The sequence below is a fragment of the Labrus bergylta genome, chromosome 20 (assembly GCF_963930695.1).
Source record: "Labrus bergylta chromosome 20, fLabBer1.1, whole genome shotgun sequence".
NCBI classification, from domain to species: Eukaryota; Metazoa; Chordata; class Actinopteri; order Labriformes; family Labridae; genus Labrus; species Labrus bergylta.
The window spans coordinates 22,607,631-22,613,630 of NC_089214.1; positions in this window are offsets into that span (position 1 = coordinate 22,607,631).

Consider the following 6,000-nt stretch of genomic DNA (forward strand, 5'->3'; position numbering starts at 1 on the left):
CATGGATCGTTTTGAATTGAAAATGGATTCTTAGTCGAATCATGACCCCAAGAATTGAAATCGAATCGACACCCAAAGATCACCAGACCTACAAATCTCTTTTTGAGCTTTTCCTTTATTTATTAGAAAGATATTGAGAGTTTGAAGTTGCGTGGGGATGACATGCATCCAAGTTCTTACGGTTGGAATTTGTAGGGCTGACACCCTTAGCCGGTTGGTTGATTAGTTGGTTGATGTAAATGGACTTGGACTTAGCTTGTATGTGTCTTTTCTAGTCTTCTGAATACTCAAAGCTCTGTCACACCTACACACTCATACACTGCTGGTAGAGGCTGCTGAGTAAAGTGACCATCAGAAGTAACTAATCCATTCATACACATTTATACACTGCCGATGAAGCAGCAACAGTAACTTGTTTTGCCAAAGGACACATCGGACATGCTGCTGCAGGAGCTGGAGATCAAACCCCCGACCTACTGGTTGAGAAACGAAGACTCTACCAACTGAGCCACAGCCGCCCGTGCTGTTTTCCAACCAAAATCCCTAATCCGACCTCGGCCCTTTGTTGCATGTCATCCCCGGCTCTCTCCTCCCAACATGTCCTGTCTCTCTTCAGCTGTGCTTTCTAATAAAAGACAAAAAGGGCAACAAAAAAACTAAACTAAAAGTTTCTAGAACTGATCATTGGACGCATCTGTGTGAACTTTCACTGTGAGGTTTGTTGAAGTACAAAATGTTCTAAATTAGGTATGAGCTGCTGTTAATACTGGTTCAAATTAATTAATAAAATGTGAATTCTCACAACATGTAGAATGATGTTATCACACTGAAGGACTTCTCTAACGCGACATCAGTCACTTGAGAAGAGAGTGAACATACAAGCCAGAAAAAGTGTCTCCTGTTCCACAAAAGGTAGGCCATGTTTGTCTTTAGATCTTGTGCAGCAATGGTTGGCTAAATATTTGCTTATATACTCAAGTTGCCGTGTTTGGTAGTTGAAACAAAAGCAACACGTTGAAAAAGAAAGTCTTGTCTGACTGTTGTTTATCCCAAACTGTTGGCTACATTGGAAGCTTCCAAATGTCGGCTGATGCAGCTTAATTCCATCGAATAACGCCATCAGATGATGAAGAATTCCTTGAATTTTACGGTGGAATCCTGAGAAGTATTGGACTCTTTCCAGATTTTATAAAAACTATTTTAGTTCCATTTAAAGTATTTTCCATAGTAACTGGTTTGTCAGTCCACTTCAGCGCCTGAGGCCGGTCTCATGATGAGAAGTGACAGAACTACATCATCTGATCTTCCAGGGCTGAACTGAACCTGCAGGGTGGACTCTCCTGACAAGTCGGGGGAAAGGTTGGCGCTAAGGAGGGCGGGTGATTTATGTTCATGTTTTTAGGATTTTCAAGAAAATAAAACAGATAATTGATTTCCACTGTAACCAGTCATTTTATTGCTATAAACTGGTAAACAACTACATTTTGGATGATAATGACTCGATGGAAAATTAAATTAAATTCAAAGCGGTTGTGGTTACAAAATATCTGAATTCAATTTGGTCTTATTTTGTCTCCTGCTGTTTGCCGACTAGTGCGTGGTTCCCATGCTGATGGAGCCGCTCCGTCTCACTCCCACTTTCCACTAACTTCCACTAAGCCGCCGTTCGTTGCCACTCTTGTCAGTGATTGTGTTTTCACAGCGAGCGCCGCAGTCCGTCTTCTGAGCCTGCCAGCAACGGCACTACGCTCTGCTTTGATTCAAATACGCTGGGAGTCTATTTTCGACGGAAGGACGTGGCAAGCATGCGTCAAGCTGGACAGAATAAAACGACCCGGACAGGAAGTCGGACCAGCTAGGCCAATACACCACCATCTGCTGCCACATTAGTTAATGACTGTGTTTTCACAGCGAGCGTCACAACCCTTCTCCGGAGTGGGCCAGCAGCACCAAAATGCTCTGCTCTGTTTCAGGCTTGCATCAAGCTGGACAGAATTAAACAACCCGGACAGGAAGTCAGATAAAGAAACGTACAAAACATCCGGTCAATTTCAAAATAAAACACAATACACAGACTCACGATCGTATTCTCCATCCCTTAATCAACACTACATAAAAAACAGGCACCGAATAAACAACACATCATCCTTAGAGAGACAAAGTAACATGTTGTTTGCACGTTTTTCTCTTTATTCCCTCATGATCTTATACTTCTCCTGTGATCTTGTAGTTCTCGTCTGATCTTGTAGTTCTCTCGTGACCTTGTAGTTCTCCTGAGATCGTGTAGTTCTCCTGAGATTGTGTAGTTCTCCTCTGATCTTGTAGTTCTCGTCTGATCTTTTAGTTCTCCTCTGATCTTGTAGTTCTCTCGTGAGCTTGTAGTTCACTCGTGATCTTGTAGTTCTCCTGAGATCGTGTAGTTCTTCTCTGATCTTGTAGTTCTCGTCTGATCTTGTAGTTCTCTCGTGATCTTGTACTTCACTCGTGATCTTGTAGTTCTCCTGAGATCGTGTAGTTCTCCTCTGATCTTGTTGTTCTCCTCTGATCTTGTAGTTCTCCTGAGATCGTGTAGTTCTCCTCTGATGCGAGTATACCTGCTCATGGCTGCGCTGCCCTGCTCTCACGCTCCAGAAACGGATCCAGTGGGATAGGGCGTGCGCCGACGGACCTCGGCGCGCACGGACTGTGTAAATTGGGGGTGAGGCCTCATGTCTGTGAAATCGTTACTATAAACAGCAGGCGGGTGGTCTAATGGTCTTCTTGAATCGTCTCATTTACGTTAGTTAAAAATTGGTTGAAACTGTCTGTTTGTCTGTGGTCTCCAACGTTTTTTAAGATTAAGATTTCTGTCAGCCTAATGCATTAATCACCCTGTGTGACCAGTGCCATAAAACTCTGCTTATCAACAGAGAAGCCGATCAGATCAGCGCCAGCGGCTGGTCTCATGATAATGACAGTCTAACATCAGGAACAATTAAACTGAACCTGCAGGGCAGCTTCTTTTTCTTCTTCACGGTTTGGGGGGAAATTGTAGCTAGGAGGAGATCAATAAGAAAGCAGGTCAGAGATATTTGTGGATCCTGCAAGAAAAAAAAACACTTTGACCTTTAAACCCAAGCTCTGACCAGTTCATCTCAAACTATCCTGCTGTCTCAAACTCAAACGATCTGTCAACTACTTCCTGAAGATGTGAGATTAAGATGTATGATCAACACAAAACAACAAACTTGTTGTCCGGAGTCTGATATTCCCACCGGGAACTGCAGGAATCCTTAACGAAGGGTGAGCAAAAAAGAGAAACTTATGATGTTTATGGCAAAGTTCTGTCTTGACCTAAAATCATTTTCTTTGACTGAAGAGAATCGTGGCGTTTCTTGAGACAATTAGTCTGACATTTGAAGGTTTGATAAAACTCTTTGAATGTTGGGGGGAGAAATCTGGTGTTCCTTATTTTATTCATTTCAGTCGGTTGTACTAAACTTTTAACGAGTTCTTAAATGCAAGTAAAAATGTTCTGTGTCAAATTTAATCAGATTAATCTTTTTTGTTATTGACATTTTTTATTATACATTCTTTATTAATCTCTGAGGGAAAATCTGGTTTACACTCTGTTATTGAGAGACTTGTTTCTCACACACACAGAAACAGGACCTCTATGCGGAGAGATGTCCGAGTGAAGAAGCTAAACAGGTGTGTCAGGGGTTCAGTGCCTTTCTCAAAGGCACCTCTGCAGTACTCCGGAAGTGCCCTGGCATGTTGCTAGCTACTAGACCAACGTCTCTCAATCGGAAGGTCGAGGGTTCGATCCCCAGCTCCTGCAGCAACATATTAGATGTGTCCTTGGGCAAGACACTTAACCCCAAATTGCTCCCACGGCTTCGTCGGCTGTGTATGAATGGATGAGTTAATACTGATGGACTCTTTACTCTGCAGCCTCTACCATCAGTGTGTGAATGTGTGTGAATGGATGAGTTAATACTGATGGACTCTTTACTCTGCAGTCTCTACCATCAGTGTGTGAATGTGTGTGAATGGATGAGTTAATACTGATGGACTCTTTACTCTGCAGCCTCTACCATCAGCGTGTGAATGTGTGTGAACGGATGAGTTAATACTGATGGACTCTTTACTCAGCAGCCTCTACCATCAGCGTGTGAATGTGTGTGAACGGATGAGCTAATACTGATGGACTCTTTACTCAGCAGCCTCTACCATCAGCGTGTGAATGTGTGTGAACGGATGAGTTAATACTGATGGACTCTTTACTCAGCAGCCTCTACCATCAGCGTGTGAATGTGTGTGAACGGATGAGTTAATACTGATGGACTCTTTACTCTGCAGCCTCTACCATCAGCGTGTGAATATGTATGTATGGCTGAGTCAATACTGATGGACTCTTTACTCTACCATCAGTGTGTGAATGTGTAGGTGTGACCTGCGGTGTTAAAGTGCTTTGAGTAGTCAGAAGACCAGAAAATAGATATACAAGCTCAATCCCATTTACCCATTTTCGCCCCAGACTTGAACTGGTAACCCTCCGGTCCCTACAGACTAAGCTACTGCCGCCATCATTACCAGTGTAAATGATGTCATAAGGTTTGACGTGTAGCTAACGTCAGCCTTCAGTCTTCCTTGCAGGTTAACTCGCTTGTGCCTGAGCTAAGTGTGGTTACATATCCCTCCAGTCGATATGCCAGTTTAACCTGACACAGCGGACATATAACTTTATCTACATTTTAAAGATGAAAATACTGCCAAACTGCACACTGCACCAAGAAAATCAACGTAGAGAACCCAATTGCAGAACCAAACTGAAAACTATTTATTTTTAACGAAAAGGAAAAAACAAAAGCTTACTTCCAAGAGTACAAGTCCATCAAAAGTCCAACGAAAAAACACAGGGAGCCACGAGGAATCAAAAGGAGAAACTGGCACTGGAAACATCTGACAAAGACCAACAATTAACCTACGACAAACACACAAACTACAATGATCTGACACAGCAGGGTAGAAACACAGAGACTAAATAGACACAGGGGTAATCAGACAGGGGTAGTGAGACTAATGACACAGGTAAAGACAATCAGGTCGATCAGGACTGGAGGGAAACAAACAAAGGCCCGATCTTGATGTCCACCCTCACACACTCACTGACTTTGGTGCGCATTCCCAGTAAGTCTGTGAGGGTTTAGTGCTGTCCTACTGTCAAATCATCAAGTGTTTGCGGGATCTCTTGTTGACTCTACGAGCCCTTTATGCACCCTGTCCGTAAGTGGGCATATCTACAGACTTAACGTGAGGGAATTACCCAGAGTTCATAGCATTGTGACGTGGAAGCCCACAAGAATTGAAAGGTAAATAAACGCCATAAAACGGGAAAAAAAAGGTAGAGACGGTTAAAAAAAAAAAACAGGAAGGTGAAACCATGCTCTATTTACAGTCTACGAAAAAAGTTGATTTGGAAACTACAGCTAATTCAGAACTCCTTTGCAAGTCAATAAACAAAAACACGAGAGACAGAGAGCACATTAGTCCCGTTATATTTACAAGATAAGATTAACCTTTATTTTTCCCACAACGAAGACATTTATATAATAGGCCTATTTTGAGTAGAACTTTTTATAAGGGCCATGGCAGTGAGTGAGTAAAGTAAAAAAAAAAACGTAAAATAAGCTTTGCTACATGAAATCTTGTTGTCATGGTTACAGAGAAGTTGCAAAGTGCTGTCCCATTTGTATAGAATTACTTTTTTTTAATTCAATGATATCACAAATCTGACGAAGCCATGCAGGCGAATACGGGTTGTTTGTTTGAGAATATAACTGAATAAAAATAAGAAATAGTTCATGCATGCATATGGGCGGACAAGGTGCTTCTAATTGGGGTTGACCGAGGACGAGCGAGTAATTTATTGTTTTTAAAAAGAAGAAGAAAAACACTTATTACAATGGGAGCAGATCACTGTACTGCACTAACTGAATAACAAAGTTAAGATAATTG